Source organism: Solenopsis invicta, chromosome 1 (assembly GCF_016802725.1).
Source record: "Solenopsis invicta isolate M01_SB chromosome 1, UNIL_Sinv_3.0, whole genome shotgun sequence".
NCBI lineage: Eukaryota > Metazoa > Arthropoda > Insecta > Hymenoptera > Formicidae > Solenopsis > Solenopsis invicta.
The window spans coordinates 2897396-2915854 of record NC_052664.1 but is presented as its reverse complement, the minus strand read 5'-3'; the positions used below and the strand labels follow the sequence as shown (position 1 = coordinate 2915854).

The 18459-nt window shown below is 29.7% G+C and overlaps 1 protein-coding gene across 6 annotated transcripts in view; it reads left to right on the top strand.

Annotated features, from left to right (window-relative positions):
- Positions 1 to 18459, top strand: part of LOC105197919 (homeobox protein 2) — a 263567-nt gene that overhangs the window by 64737 nt on the left and 180371 nt on the right. The window lies entirely within an intron of this gene.

Genomic DNA, 18459 nt, shown 5'->3' with positions numbered 1-18459 from the left:
CGCCGTCACCAGCTCGCCTTGCGCGAATTCCCGACCTCACACGAGGCACGAAAAATGTCTTAGCGGGAATGAAACTTAATTTTTCCTCACTTAGTTCCGTTTCACTGAATTTATTTTTGATAGTCACATATATAATCACAATAAGGACGTATAAGATACACGCGTTTATTATTAATAACGGGTGAATTTGACTTTTCGTCTTGGCACACTTTGAAGCAGCTACTCGCGTCTCAATTCTTTACTTGATCCTTGTCTTTAGAGAAAAGGAAAGAGTGAACGATGTCGTATCGAATTATAATTCACGATTTTCGTACGTGCGGAAGCGTGTACTCTGGCCCGTGGTCGAGAGCGATGCCGCGAGTCGCGGCATCAGGACGAGCGATATCGTAATTGAATTGCAATTTTTTATCAAAAGAATGCCGCATAGTAACAGGAAAATCCGGGGCTTGAGACGCCTGGTGGTAACTGCGATTTCCCTTTGTTTTAATTCACACCGCATTGCCCGCTCCCCGCACCATACGCACACTTCTACTCGCATATGCCTATATGCATGTGATCGCTTCGTTACAGAATAAAATGGTCATTTTAAAATTTCCAAATGTAAACATACTTTGTACGTTGTATAACGTACGTTTTTAAAACGTTCCTATTGAATCTATGGAGGTTTGGACTAAACTGAAACCAAAACTGGACGTCTAATGGATGTCCTGTGCTATCTGCGAGTATCGTTATTCACTAACATATATCTTTGAACTCGTCAATCAAGAATATCTCTGACAGATGGCATCTCACAGAAAAATCGATTGTTTGTTTTGTCTCCGATTGTTGCCGATTTAGTATTACAGGATCTAGAGGTTACTTCTCTCAATATAAACTTCAACTTGCCTCTGCTTTTATGTGTGATACATGGAGGATGTCACTATATCAATAAAAATTTATATTGATTTGTGTCTGAATATTTTTAACTTATACCATCCTAAATTAAGATTCACGTTGGCAAGGTGAGCGGTTGAATTTTTTAGATGTTATCCTTATAAAAAGGAACAATTTTATTATTCATAACTGATACCAAAAACTTACCTCGTCAGTTAGCTACTTCCATTATTTTCCTTGTCATCTATTTCATCATAAGATAAGCACAATAACGGGCATGGTGGATAGGATATTTAAATTGTCACACTCCTCGTTCCATCAAAAAATTTTGATAAAGCCACATTCTTCTTAATAATACGTATCTCTTGGCTTTAATTTTTTTCAATTATTGAAAAATATTTGTACCTTATCTTAAACGGTAAAATAACAATGTTATTAATGACACAAAAAATAAGATTATTGATTTTGAAAAAAAGAATTTTTTAGTATAGAATACGATTGGGTGTTTTGTGCAGTTTTTTTCTTTACTTGCCAATATTTCAAAAACGGAGAAAGCACAAAAACCGATTGATGTTCATGAAAGATGTGTGTTTTAGCTTCAAAATGTGCTATGGTAAACCTTAGTAACTTGCATCTAATTGAAGCTGCACGATAAAATGTAGAACAAGTTTGATGTGTACAAAACGCTTCGACTGCGGGATATTTTGTGCAACATAGTAAATCCTACGCTTCTTCATCGTAATGCAATTTTTAATTGTCTTGATTGTGTTTGTATGTTATTACGGTTATATTCCAATATGTCAAACAAAATATCACGTAAATATGCTTACAAAAGCCATTAAATATGCTTACAAAAGCATTTAAAATTATTGAAAGCATTAAATTGTTTTATTTTTTATATAAAACAAATAAATTGTATCTTTATCCTCAAACTGGCTTATTTTTGTTTATTTTTTCAATTGCATACCCCACCACTATATAATACTACATTATGTTATCCAAAACACACCTCAATGTCCATCCATCATAAATTGCGCTCTAAAGCAGAAGCACCAAATTTTCATCACAATGCACGATATTTCTTGATAGCAGACATCCCAATGCAAGATGTCTGCTATCAAGAAATATTGTGCATTGCGATGAAATATGACAATGTACAGATTTGAGAGAATAACGAGACTTATCGAAAATATAGCGATATATTTTGCAGAAGTATGAATCTGGAATGTCATAAAACAAACTTTTACCTATAAAATACGCGTGGAACAATCGATCAGTTTGAGACGTCGCAGTATAATGCGTATTTGAATGACAAATAACATACTGGAACACCACCCAACCTTTTATCTACTACACTCTCTAAAAAAATTAGAATTGCACAAAACATCCACCGCATAAAACAATCCACCCTACCCTACTATTTGTACCGACGTTATCGAAGAAATTCAAAAATCTTATTAAAATAGATCTGTCCATATGCATGACGCAGGAATTAATAAATCAGTAATTTTATTAAAATCCAAAAAGATACTTTGCCTCTATAAGAAAAGTACAGTACACTATAGCTTTCAAGTTTCACAACTTGGAAAGTAAACGAAAATAAATTTATTTATAGTGTTTTGAAAAGCTCTAACCAGCTATTAGATTCTGAAATTAAAAAAAGAATGTTCCATTTAAAAAAGTTAATGTAATTTCGATGTGACCTTGGCGACGCCATCCAAGGTCAAACTGATAAGATCAGTAAATAGCTTTCATGATCTTATATAACTTCTCCAAATTTCAATTTTCCATTTAGATTTGTTCAAAAGTTACGAGGGTGTATCCAGACTTTTGTCACATCCTACACAATTAGAATATAACTATTACCTTTGATTTATGGAGAAATTATCATCAAAATGGCTTTTTTTCTAATTGGCATCATCTTCCGACTTCTGAAGATGGAAGATAGATATTATAAAAAAATACACTCAAATATTTACATACATTCGTGTCGTGTGATAATATGCTCAAGTTTGAAAACAGTAAGGAAGTATACTTGTAATTGGATGTTAAAATGTACTTTGAAAAAGTTTTGAAATACTCAAAAGTAAAAACATCTTATAACAATTGTCATATTAGGCTTATTACTTAATGGTAGGCTACCAAGCAAATAATTCCATGAGTAATTATTAGCAATTCATCATCTAATGATGGAGAAAATACAGGTGCTCAAAGTATCTATACCCATATATAATACCACCTTCTCTTTTATATTGAATTGCAATTTTGAAAAGTTTGTTTATTGTAACGAGAATGAATGAATGATTGACATTATCTTATTAAGGGGATGAAGTCAGTTCTGTTTTATCAGTAAAACGCAATAATTTTGTAACAACTTTTTGTATGTATTATTTTTACAAATTTGGAAATCTTATTCCAAAATTAAAGTATAAGCATTAACACATGTTTGCAGAACTTCATGCAAAGAACGACAAAAAGTGTTTTTAATTCAGATTTTTTGTCATTTGTTAGAATATGTCGTTTAGAGCTTTCAAATTGTGACAATATTTATTTGATATGAAAGCTCTACAGCTTCTACTTAAAATTAATGTCTCCAAATATGTAGATTAAAAAACGAAAAAACAACGTTGAGCTTTTAGAATTAAACTTAGACATCTAATTCAATATGAAAAGATTTTACGAAAACGTATCCGTATGTATCCGTGCAATATTGACGTATTATGTAGTATATATAAGTATATAATATATTAATATTAGTATGTATAGCATATATACAAATTAGTATATATAATGACGTACTGATATTTTGTAAATCGTATGTATATCAGTTGTTTAGTAAAATGTCGGTAAAATTAACAACTTCAGCTTCTCCTAAAATATGTAAATATATTTTCCACTTTATTTACTTATTTATTTATTAACAAATAAATAAATTTGTGTATATACGTTTTCAGTAATTTTATATGTGAAAAAATATATATATATTATATATATATGTCGTAGGCAAATAGCAATTTTAGGAAAATAGTATCTGACTAGGCAAATAGCATTTGCCTGGTCAAATAGCTTAGAATTAAAACACAAAATGCCTGCTTTAAAAACCCAATAATTATAGAATTTTTGTGTTTTTCAAGCGAGCATGTTGTGTATTTAAAGTAGAGAATTAAAAACACAAAATGCCTGCTTTAAAAACACAAAAATTATGTAATTTATTCTAACCTAACCTAACCTGGCAAATGCTATTTGTCTAGTCAGATACTATTTTCCTAAAATTGCTATTTGCCTGCGACATATAAATATATATATATATATATATATATATATATATATATATTCATGAAAGGTAAGAAAATAATAAAAATAGTTTTTAATATTTCGCCTGCATACATCACCTTCTATGAGATATTTAAATTTAGACCTAAGGTCAGATGTTGGTAACTGTCGTCATCAACGTTCCTGACCTAGACTCGCTCGAGTGTAAACATTCGACACGTTCGTAGAACGAGAAAGAAAGGAAGAACTTGATTAACATTTGATCTTAAATTGGTTAATGTTCATGATTTTTACTGCCGAAAAAGATCAAAACAAATGCAAACTAAGATAAAAATTCAAATTTGATTATATATTGTCATTTCAATAACATAAATACTATGGAGATTGCTTTTTAAATATTTTATAGAAATGCAATATAATTATATATATGTGCGTGCGTGAGTGTGGGCGCGCGCGTGTCGGTGTGTGTATATACACATAATTACAGGGTGTCCGAAAAATCGCCCGCAATATTTCGGAAAATGATTCAGGATCCAAAAAGAAGGCAAAAGGTTATTTAAACACTGGTCCGGAAATAAATTGCTTCCAAGTTAGAGCCACTTTTATGCAAAAAAAAATTTTAATTTATCTCCAAAATAGTTTGAAATGAAATTATTTCTGTCGAAAAACTATAAAATAAATTATAATTATTAAGATTATAAAAAATAAATTACGATTTCTTTTAATATGAAAGTGACTACAACTCGGAAAAGATTTATTTTTTGACCTATGTGTAAATAATTTTTTTCTCTTCTTTTTGAATCCCGAATCACTTCCAGAAGTACTAGGGAAAATTTTTCGGACATTTTGCGCACACACACACACACACACACACACACACACACACACACACACACACACACACACACGCATGTATATATAAGTTACATATAATTGAAAAGAATTACATGTTGTATTTTAAACTATTATATACTTCTATATTGTATTATAATAATAATTATTTTAATTACTACGTTTTCTAGCTTTGATAGAAATAAGAAATTCATTTATTGATTGATAAAGTCTTTTTATATTATATATCATTTGCGCGTGCCTCTGATACACTTCATACAAAGTATTGATATCTTGATGCACGTCGCATATTCTGACGTCACAATAGCTCGTAATTATAGATGAAGGTCGCCGATACTGACATACCGACACTTTGTTTTTGAGTTAAATTTCTTAGGAAAAACTGAAAATAAATCTTTGAAAATATAAATACAAATTAGAAAGTGTTTTCTATCAGGTAATGTAGCATTGTTTGTAATATTTTTCTAAGAGCCACTGTACAAAATACCCGTTTTTCAGTCCGCGATTTTTCACTTAAATTTTATGTCAAATGATAGCGTATGATGAGACATTAATCACAAAAAAGCTTTACATTGAGCATTACGACTGGTTTCAGAGATACAGCTCAGTAAACACCAAGTTACGTGTAATACAAATGTTGGTTGTAATTTTCCACTTAACAATGTAACTGTTATATAATGAGTGTATTGTATAACAGTTACATTGTTGAGTGGGAAATTACAATTAACATTTGTATTATTATACATGTAATTTGGTGTTTGCTGGGAGAAGATCAAAATGGTCACCTACCTACTAAGAAAATAACAGTAATTATGCTTTAGCACAAATTTTTGTTGAATTTTTTTGAAAGTCAACACTCATAGGTTCTTTGAATTGCTGATTAAGAATCTAATATTAAAATTTAAAAAATTAAGTTGGCGAAATTAATATGGCGGACTCAAATATTGAAACAATTATTCACTCCCATGGAAATTGTTGTTTTTTCGGCTTGCTTACAAATTTTCTATCAGATTTTAACAAGTAATTAACGACATTTTTTTAGTGGAAAAGGCGTTTTTTTGATTGTTTTTCTTAAAAAATATCAAATTTAAATTGATCAAATTTAATTGATACGTTTTAAGACGCATAAAGGATAAAGTGATAGTTTTATTTGTTACATTTAGAAGCTTTTCAACTATTGATGTGCTTTTTCATTGCAGGTTTCGTGATTCTTTATAACTACGTATTATTACATCCAATGTATAAAAGTTTTCTAAGTTTATCAAACAACACTTAAATGAACTCCTCACAAAAGCATGAAGTTTCCGAAACAGTTGTGAAGAGAGAAACCGTGCTCATGATGTTTTATTTGTTTTTGTACAATTTGAAAAAGCTTATTCTAATAAGAGTTCTATTTTGATGCTGTTTGCTTTTTCTCCGCAATCGATAGTATTTGAGACTGCCATATTAATTTCACCATCTTGAATTTTTTAAATCTGACATCAAATTCCTAATCAGCAACTTAATGAACCCATAGATACAACTTTCAAACAAATTCAATAAAAATTTGCTATAAAATCTATGTGAATCCGAGTGGCACTCGATTTAAAGGAAGAAAGTTTTTGAAGAATTCAATTTGATTTGGTTTCTACCCATTGGTACCACCTTTATTTTTGTTTGTATCTAAAGAAAATGAAAACTATAAAGGGATAAAAATGTTTATAATTAAACAGTTGTTAATTGTAAAAAGTCCACACAGAACAGTGAAGAGTCACAACACCAATAATAAAAGATTATAGTCTGAAAAAAAGACTACAAAGAGAACAGAGTAGTTCTTACCATGTCGATACAATTATCTTTTTAAGGGTACAAATTAAACGAAGAAACAGCACTTGTTTACGGATTTAAAATATTTTAAAAAATGGCGAAGTTAGCTCTCACTTCTCTTTTAAAATTTCGGTACAATTACTCCCTTAAGGATACAAACGGAATGAAGAGTGGTACGAATGATACTTAATCGAATGGGATTTAAAAAATAGTGATATTGTAATATGGAGTGCTAACGTTTTTTAATCCTCTATAATTTTCACTTCCTTGAAGTACAAATGAAAATAAAGGTGGTACAAATGGGTCCAAACCAAGCCAAATTGAATACATTGTTCAAAAAATTTTTTCCTTTAAGTTGTAAGCCAGGTTCATATGAGATGTTATAAAAAATTGTCAGTATCACTTTCTTATTGTTAGTTTTGATTTAGCTGCTCTTGTTAACAGTCTTCCAACGGCTCTATATCTCCTCAATAGCAATTTATCCATGAGGCATTCTTGCGATCTCCTCCTCCAATTGGTCTAATATCACCCGTAGTAATGATTTTTCGCGATTCTTTTATTATTTTGTTTAAATAAATTAGTTTTTGAAGAAAAAAACTCTTAAAACAAAATCATACTGTTAATAATTTATCAAAAAAAAAAAAATCGAAAAATTTTTTAAAAATTCCGTAATGTTAGGCCTATATAGGCGTAGATAAACTTTAAAATTAATGTACAATATTAATTAGAATGAGGTAAAAATATTAAACAAAGAATAATTCTTAATTAAGAGACATTTCTCAGAAATAATACATGTCCAAACACAAATAATCTTAGAAAAATCGTCAAAGTTTATAAAGACTCCCAAGAGAATCAAATAAAAGCATAATAGTATACAAAATTCAATGTGCAATGCGAGTTATGTAAAGCAAACGTTTAGATAATTAAAAAGAAGAATTTCAGTAACATCGTAATCACATCAATAGGAACACCATGTCTCATTCAATGACTATAAAGCATAGAATACAATTTAATCACGAATTTGAGAGTTTTAAGTTTTAAGAAGAGAAAAGTTTCTAGGAAAGCGTTTAATTTTGGAGAGGATGTTTAAAAGGAAATAAAAAAGCGGACTCTATTTACAATTTAGCGTTGAATATATACGTAACGTCTATATTTCAAATTTAAATAACTTGTAAACAGCTTGTTGTTTCTTCGCTTGAAATCTTATTTGACTTTTGTTCGTATTCGTATATCGACTTTTGAGCGTATCATTTTATTTTTATCTCTCAACATAACAATATCTCTTAACTTATTTAATCATTTTACCTTGTGACTATTGACTAACTGATACTTTTTTAAAGTATGATTTTTTTAAAAGAACATCTTTGAGGACTGGACAACTTATTAAAAATAAAGCATCCTAGTCTAGCATCAGTCTAGTATATGTGTATTTTTTTTTAATTATCTGAAATAGTTTTCGAATTTTGCCTCTTGTCAAACAGACTGTAATTCTTTGAGATGAAAATATTAATTTACACTCTCGTAATGAAATCAATAAAGTTACAATCAATAACTCATAATCAGTTTTTTTCGCCTAGATTTAAAAATCTTTTTAAATTTTTTTGGTATAAAAGCGGATATCTGGAAATGCATCCCGCTCATTTTCAAAATCCTGTAGATTTCTGTTACTTCCAAAACGAAAAGCATATACCCAAATGTAGTATTTGTGGAATGGACGCTTTTATGTAGTGTGCATAGTGTGGCCAGTACTTTTGTTTTAAACATTTTTATGAAGAATATCATTACTGTACCAAATATCCGTAATTTTTATAGTATCTGCGTTTTGTACTAAATACTACTAGATGAATTTTTGCAGGGTACGATCAAACAACAAAGCATATACAATTGGTTACAAGTTACAAATAAATAAAAGATGATAAAAGTTCATATAAATTAACCGAAAAAAACTTTTTATATAGAATTATATATAATCACTTATAATTATATTATACTAAATAATGCATAATAATGTTTAATTATGTATATTTTAATATAAGTGGGTATATTTTGTATATAATCATATATAATTTTTCATAAATGTAAATATATATATATATATATATATATATATATATATATATATATATTTGAAACATTTCGTGTTTACTTTTTGCTGTGTGATGTCTATTTTTGTCGATCATACGCAATAATGCGCGCAGTTGATGTTGGGGCTATTTACCGAGCACCGGGGCGATTCGTTAATACTGATTACAGCGCCTAATCTAAGTTGGGTAACCCTAACCCTTTGACTGTGTTACGAACGTCTGCGCTACGCTGAGTTAAGCATTGAGGTAAAGTTCTTCATTGATTTAGTTTAAACTTGATAGTATTGTGTACTTTAGTACATAGAACATGAATATTATAAAATCGTCGCTCTTAAGCAGGTAAAAAGTTATAAAGCGTTAAAGATTGATACTTGTGAGGTTAGAAAATCTGTCACACCGATAGCATAAAAGGACATGCGAACGTGTATGTTTGCATTTGTTTTTTGTATATCCTTATTTAAATAAAAGAAAGTCTTAACAATAGCTTTTTTACAGTCTTTCAACTTGAAACACAAATTTCGAGATATTCTCGGACTAGTTACGAATTACCCCGGGCTTGGAGCTATTCGTAATTTTTGGCATTGGTCGACATTTTTACATGTACTTCAAAACAAGTACACTTCCATGTTCTATCTATACTGACATTGTGAAGGGGAAGATTTAACATTTCAAACCGTCCCATGTTTCTTTTTCCTTAATGAATATAGGACTCAGGAGACACAAAAGAAAAAAAGGTCTAACGAATAGCCTCGGTCTCCCCTATATATATATATATATAAACACTTATACTGCACAGAGAGATTGCAGGAACATTGCAGAATGATTTTAGTGAAACATTGTAATATTGCATATTAATTGCGAAACATTGCTGCAACATTGCTAAAAGATTGCAACAACATTAAGATCTCCGCTTTTTGAAATATTGGATTGAAACATCCCAGCAACATTGCAATGTTATGAATTTTTCTAAAATATTCACATAAATATTATTATACCACATAATTTCAATGAACAAAACAATATTTTTGTAACATTTTAAAAAATATTTTTTGTAAAAAAAATCACGGGAATTTTTTTCGGAAATTTCCAAGCGGTCACCCATCCAAGTCGCGATTCCGTTGAACGTTGTTTGATCTCGGTGAATCAATCCCTTATGGTGATCTGTGAACATTTTATGCTGATATGTGTATATAATTGGTAGATCAGATCAATACGTTATCGAAAAAATGAAATATGTATAATTAAAGCACAGTATTTATATAAACAAATATAAAATAAGTTCTTTTTTTCTTAATTTCTCAAATGCAGAATAGCATTTGGAATAACTTTTCTGTTATTTGTTTAAATAAAAATGCAATGAGAAGATATATATCAATATAATACAATTAAATTAAATATGAAAAATTTTTATTAAAAAAACAATCAAAAAATGTTCATTGGGATGTAGATTGAAGTTTCTTTATATATCGACTTATTTCGTCTATTGATATGAATCTTCATGTTTTTCAACAATACTATGATGCACACAGCACCACGGGACCACATGCCTTTTTCTAGATGTCTTAGAATCAACATTTGAAGGATGTCTGCAGACGTCTATGCAAAGTCGATTTGTAGTCAACTCTGAAAACCTGACTTGGATGAGTCGACTTACAGTCAACATATGAACGGTTATGCTGTTAAGGAATGTAGAGATTCAGCGCAAAATTTCGTAACGTTGCCCGACCTTAGTTTGCTACATGCGGATGAATAATTACGGATAAGTTAAATTAACATATTATTATACGTGAATATTCTGCTTTGGCCCTTTACTGCCATTATTTTATTAAAAAAATATGATATTGCAATGTTTCTAGAATATTACTGCCATGAGGCAATGCCAGTGATTAACAATATTGCAGGCAGATTGTTAATTTATGTTTCTGCAATGTCTCTGTAATATTGCATTGCAATCTGCAACAGTGCAACATTGCTGCAATGTTGATGCAATTTTCTGTGCTGTATGGGCACTTTCAAAGCATTTAATAAAAATTTTACGAAACAAAATTGTGAAAACAATCATACAAATATAATGTAGAAGTCTGTAAGTGAAAAGTCAAAAAATTTTATAGTCAAATTTTATGCTACGTTTATGGAATTAACAAAATTAGATGTGATCTGAGCATCCTTATACGAGAGCAATGGAGGGTCAAATAATTAAAACCTATGTAAAATGTATATTAATAATAAATAAATATTTTTATATAAAACCATTTGAATAATAAATCCGCAACAGACTTTAAATATTCGATAAACTTAATTTTTCTTTCATTTATAAAAGATATCACAAAAAATGATTATGAAAAGTGCGAAAAGGTATGAAGAGTTTCATATAAATTAACAAAAAATGAAAATTCAATTTTAAGGGTCAGTAAAAGGTTGCAAATATATATATATATATATATATATATATATATATATATATATATATATATATATATAGGGCAATTTTGATATTTGGGATATTTTGACTTTGACGAAACGTTTTATTAAGAACAATCCTAACATTATTTTTACGCGCGCTGACAAAGGTAACACCATTGCTGCTCTTAACAAAATAAACTATGTACTAAAAATGCAGCGCATATTGCCCGACAAAGACACTTACGCATCGTTAAAAAGAAATCCGTCCAATATCTTAATCTCTAATTTAAAAACGTTATTAAAGAGATGGAAACTGCAGGACATTATTACAACTGCAACATATAACAAACTTAACTTCTCCAATCCTATGTTACCACGTGCATACGGTCTACCAAAAATTCACAAACCGGGAAATCCTTTCCGTATCATTATTTCATCTATTGGTAGTCCGTTGCAAAATCTGGCTGCATTTCTTTACAAGATTATTAATGTTAGTTTACTTCCTTCCGATAGTTTCGTAAAAAATAACTTTCATTTAGCCAACAAAATTTTCAATCAAAAAATTCCGGAAGATCCTATTCTTATATATCTTTTTCTTTACGAATGTGCCTGTAGAACTTGTTGTAACGGTCTTGAACGCTGGTACCTTATTTAGAGAAACACCTCTCTTCCAAAAGCCGAATTTGTCGACGGCATTAAATTGATCCTTGGGTCAACTTTTTTTAACTTTTAATGGCAATTTTTATAAACAAACGTTTAGTGTACCTATGGGTTCTCCCTTATCACGCATTGTGTCTGACCTAGTTTTACAAAACTTGGAGTTACATTGCCTCAAATTGCTCACAACCGTGCCGGATTTCTATCTTAGATACGTGGATGACGTTGTACTTTCCACTCACATATCAGGAATAGATACGATATTGAATACGTTCGTATCACGCTAGACTTAATTTCACGGTAGAGGTGGGAGGAGAAAGTATAAATTTTCTAGACCTAACCGTAATTAAAGAACATAATTTCATGATCTGTGATTGGCATCAAAAATCGACCTTTTTCGCCCGATATCTTAACTTTTATTCTTGCCATCCGTTTTGCCAAAAAGAGGTATAATACTGGCTCTAATCGAGAGTTCTCAAACTTTTACATCTCTTTTTTCAACAAAAGAACTTTGACAAAATTATCAATATCCTATTGATCAACGGATACCCCTTATTGTTAGATATAATATTTGATAATATAAGAAAGAAATTGCGCACAAAGTTTCACCAATTCAATAACACGAATAACATTAATGATAACACTGAGCAAGGTACGAATAAGAAAGCTCTCCTTTTTTTTCACCATGCCTTATGTTAACAATATTTCAGAAAAATTTAAAAAATTTTTTAAGCACGACCCTAACATGGCTTATATGAATTCAAATAAATTAGGCCAATTTATCAGAGTTCAAAAAAACCAACTTTTGACTGGCTCCTAATCGAATGTTGTTTATAAAATAAACTGCAAAGATTGCGAGGCTTCATATATGGGACAAACGGGCAGATTTTTAAACACTAAAATCATGGAACATAGGAAATATATTAACAGAAACTCGACTCAGCATTTCGTCATCATTGACCACAGAATCGACTTATCACATGAAATGAATTGGAATAAAGTTGAAATTTTAGACAGAGAAAAAATTTTAAACAAAAGACTTGTATTTATATCCAAAAACAAAAACAGTCGTTAAATTTGCAGACAGACACAGATCTGTAAAACCCGTTATATACAGAACTGTTTAGTAATGCCTGATGTTTCTATCTCTTACTTCTTTCCGAATTTACTGTTTATTTATTATATATTTACTGTCAGCCTTACTGTTCAGTTTTCTGTAACCGTTCGTTCGATCCACATAGTTAATGTTAAGAAAACGGTTTTTTACAATATTAAAATAAATATTTATAAATAAATATTATTTTCGTAAAAAAAGTTGTCAAGTCAGCGAAAGCAACGCGTCGCGATCAAACTTAGAAAATTATGATAAATAAGATGACTTTTAAAATGTATAAATGTAAACGTACTTTGTATTTGTGACAAAAGACGCATAAAACCTTATGCTTGCGCGGTAATAGCGCGCTTCTTGATGATATCCAAATTCGAATATCTTATGGACGTCCAAAAATTGGCCATTAATAGACGTCCAAAATCGGACATACGATGGACGTCCATTTCATGTCTATGGACGTGCGGACGTAAAATGAATTTAAAACGGATGTTCATAGGATGTCCTGTGCCATCTGGGATATGATTATATACATATAAAATCAGATACAATTGACATATTTATGAACTTATATATGATCATACATATTTATATAAAAATCATATATGATTATATATAGTTTCATATTTAAAACCTATTATTATTGTATGATCATATAACATTGAATATGGAGTCATATATTTACTTATATGGACAAACATTACTTCAGATTATGCTTGACAATATACATGACAAGGTATAATCATATATAAATTATATATAATAATATATATCTATATATAACTATACGTGAATAATTTTATTTAAAATATGTTAATATATCAATATAATAAAATTTTTCGGCTACAAAATTTTGTGTAAATTTGGCAAATAAAGTCGTATTAAATGTGTGGTTGTGGAATGATCGTCCGTCATGTGCATTTCTCTTGCAACTTTATAATCTCATTGTAGCATTGTTGTGTAACGTTTATTATAGAAACAAAAAAATTATTTTAAAAAGTTTCAAGTTTTATTAAAAAAAAATGTTAAGTCAAAAGTGTTATTAAAAAATTCTTTTTAAATAAAATATATTTTATAAAATGTTTATAAAATCTTGTTTTGTGGCACTTATTTGTGTGCAAAATCTATGAAAGATTATGAGATAGAAAATAATTTCTTACAAGATTCCCTCAAACTGTGTGCCGCAATTTCACCGGACTTAAAAAACAGTTTAAAAAAAAATCCGAATGTAAAGCACGAATTTAAATTGCTAATATAATTATTAATTTGATGATTGTACGTATCTCTACTATTCCCTCTCCCTAATCCCGAAAAACTGTAAATAAATTTCTTTAAAACTGTGTTTTAAGTCCGTCGAAATTGTGGCACGCAGTTTAATTGGGAGAAACTTGTAAATGTTTATAAAATTTACTTAAAAAATTATTGAGCTCTAAGAATTGCTTTTGACCGGTAATGCCGTATTTATTATTTCTATTTGTTGTTACAATTCCCAGTCTTATTAGGATTTGTATTATATTGTTTAAACTTTGAACTTTTTAATTTAAACTTTTTTGTATACATATTTTCTATTATCCTAATTGTTTAATAAAATAAATTGGAAATAGAAAGCGTCTTTTTACAGTGGAAGTTATCTTATATTTATAAAAAGTAAACGCTGGTGTAATTGGGAAACTGCCATTTTAGAAAAAAATTAGTCGCACCTCTTCCAATTATTAAAACATACAAGACAGATTTCTTAGAAGCACTGGAGAACTATTTTTATTATTTGCTTAATTAACGTTGATCTTTTTTTAATTGGATAATATCTACACAGAAACGTATTTGAGAACACATCTTGTATTAATGGAGGTTTATTAGAAATCTTTACTTTTCTCTTTTCTCTTCTCTTCTTTTCTCTTCTTTTCTTTTCTCTTCTTGTCCTTTTTCTTTTTTAACTTTCGACAATTTTTCTTTTATCGTAAATTTTTATAATTTATTAATTATTTGTAATAATGTATTCATGCGTTCAATTAAGAATTGTTAAATTTTTTATTTATAATTGCACAAAATTATGTCAAATAATTAAAAAATAAATTATAATAAAATAATAATAATGGAATGGTAAGACAAATATTGATGCAGTAATACTAAGATGTCTTCACAACAAGATAATTGCAAGAACTTGTTTACTTGCATCGAAGCAGGTGGACGTCATTTTAAACATTTATTACAAAATAATTCTACTATTTAAACATATTGTTTGTGATTAGTGTGTGTAAAGTATTACAATATTATATTACAATATTGTTTGTAAATGATAAGAAAGAAATAATCAATAAAATTTTTAGTTTAATTAAAAACTAAAAGAGAAAGAGAAAATGAATGTGTAAGATTAAAATAATTTTATACCTATTAAAATAACGGCACGTATTTATATGATTTTAAATTGCAACTATTCAAATTTTATTGAGGTTTCTCATTAATATTGTATACAATTTAATAATATGTAATGAAAATTTTTATGAATTATAAATTTGTTATTTGCTACATTTATTTATAGCATAAATGTTATACGCAACACGCGGTATTACGCGATGTTACGCACACGTTTATCTAATGTCAGTGAACGCGTGAAGTGCGCGATCACTGACATTATCAACGCGCGACTCATGGACAAGTTTCCGTTTAACCTGCAATTGGCCAGTTTAAAACTTCTATATATCTCAAAAATTAATGCTTTGAAGAAAAAATGGAAAATACTTTTATAACTTATTTTTTCAAGAACTCTCTTGTTGTGATATTTTTACCTGCAAATTTCGGGACACCCTGTATACATATACAATATATGTATACAATATATATCCCAGAATTAGCAGAGGTTCTTTTATGAGTAGATTCTTCGGAGTATTCTAAGTCGAAAATTCTAATATGAAAATGTCGAGGCTATAATACTTTTTAAATTATAAATTTTTAAAGTTGTTTAATTATAGCGCCTAGAATTCATGCGCTTAGACATGGCACATAGTACAATAGTAAAGATGCCCTTATACATTGGCTGACTTTCTACATATTAACTTAATTTTTCATATAATGATAAGGAGTCACTTTTAAATTTTGTCTTGTTCATCAGTGATTATTTAATTTAAACTATTCACAAAGATTAATGTCAATCTAATGTTACGGAATGTCGAGCCATATATAAATTGAACTGTCAAAACTATAAAATGGAGTACATATAACGACATACTTACTTTGTTTACTACGATGCTATGTACCATCCCTAAGCACGCGAATTCAACGCTAAGTGTTACAATTAGATGATTTTAATCATTTATAATTTGAAAAGTATTATAGCCTTGACATTTTTGTATTAGGATTTTTAACTTGGAATATTTCGAAAAATCCGCTCATTAAAAAATCTTTGTTAATTTTGGGACATCCTGTATATATTAAATACGCATTTTTATAAATTAAACTAGAAATGGCTCATAAGAAATAAATCACAGTACAAATTAATGCTATAAAAGCCAACACTGGATGTTTGCGTGTAAAAGTAAACACTGATTTTTTTTAAGGTCAAACTAAGGTCGACACTAGAATCAATTTGAAGTCATTTGAAGCTGATTGTACGGAAGAAAACGTTTACTCACATTTTTATCATTTTATGTTAAAAAATGACCCATAGGAGTCACCAAAAAATCTTTTACGGGCTTTCATTTTAAATAAAACTTTACATTAATTGAAATCAAAGGTTAACTGTTTTTGGAAGTTTATACCTCTTATTTTGATTTTTATAATAACATACTCAATAAAATCAATGTCAAAGAATTTATTAAGATGGAAGAATGTTTGAATATACAGTCTGTTTAACAAGAGCGTATACGGCGAAATTCGAAAACTATTTGAAATAATGAATTGAAAAAAAGATACACATGTACTATATGATATAGACTAGGATGCTTTATTATCAATAAGTTGTCCAGTCGCCTCCATTATTATTAATTGCCTGGCCTCTTTGAGGCATACTTTTGATTAATTTTATAGCATAATCTTGTGGCAAAGACCTCCAAATAAATCAAATCTGTTGAAATAATTGCTTGACGGTCCAGATTTTTTTTCCTTGGAGCTTGAACTTTATGAGTGCCCAAACATTTTCTATTAGATTTGCATTTAGCGACTGCGACGGCCACTCCATTACGTCAACGTCATTTTTTTCTTTTCACGCAGTACAAAGACAACTCTGATATTTTGGATTATTGTTCTCTTGCAATAGCTAATATTTATTTTTTATTTGTAAACCACTTTTGTGCAGATGGTAATAACGCCTTTTGATATATTTTGATCATTTTGATCAGCGTTCAAATTATCTGTGAAGATGTACAAAGTGCCAAATCCTTGTTTTGAGAAACAACCCCAAACGTGCACTTTGCCGCGTGTTTAACTGTTCGTTTGATGAATTTATTATTGTGGATACACCAGGTATAACGGACAGAAGAATTTGCCCAAAAAGAAGCTGCGTCCATAAAAGTTACATTGTCCCAATTGCGGTCCAAATTTTCTTTTGCCCAAGTGAGTCTTTTTTCAATGTGTTTTTTGGACGTTAGCAGTTTCTTCAATGTGCTTTGAAATTTTACTTCATGGGCCAGTAAACGTCTTCTTATAGTGTCACATGATACATTTAGATCCTTTTTAGCAAAATTGCTTGCTTGCCACGCAATAATAAAACACGATTCTTCTTAAATATCCGTAAAATCACTCTATCCTCCTTTTTCGTCGTTATTTGAGCAAAACCGCGATCCGGCAGGTCATCGACGTGTTCAAGTCGGAATAGCATTTTACCCACTTACTTATAAATGCCTACGACTTTTGCATGTATTTTGCAACTACTGTACGACATTTTCGGTCCTTTTGGATGGAAATACAAAAACATGGTTTTGTCACGTGATGCGTACGCGGCACTCATGATGAAATATGTCCTTTTGTGATCAAGGTCAAATGATAATTGAGATATCTTTTTTAACCCTTGGCTGGTAAATATAGGTCGTTCGTGCCTTGTCAAAACTTTCTTCCTTTGCTAGCTCGGGAGGGGAGTAGAAGCGGGGCAAAACTATGCTGAAAAAAATTGTATACTAGTATACTAGCTCTCCAAATACCGATGGTTTATTGTGCGAACAGTTTCTGTATGAGCCAGTCGAAATTTGGTGCCAAAAAATAGTTTACCTGCCAAGGGTTAAAGCATTTTAAAGGAGAGGTTTCTCTATTTGATCGCGTTTGAATTTTTCTTCTAACGGTTTCTAAAAAAAGTTTTGCTGTACATACTTTTACATCAAACAAACTGTATTTCTTTGTTAAAATTTTTATTTATCATTTCTGTTACATAAAGAAATAATCAGTGTAACAGTGTTTTATTTAATTTTACTTTTT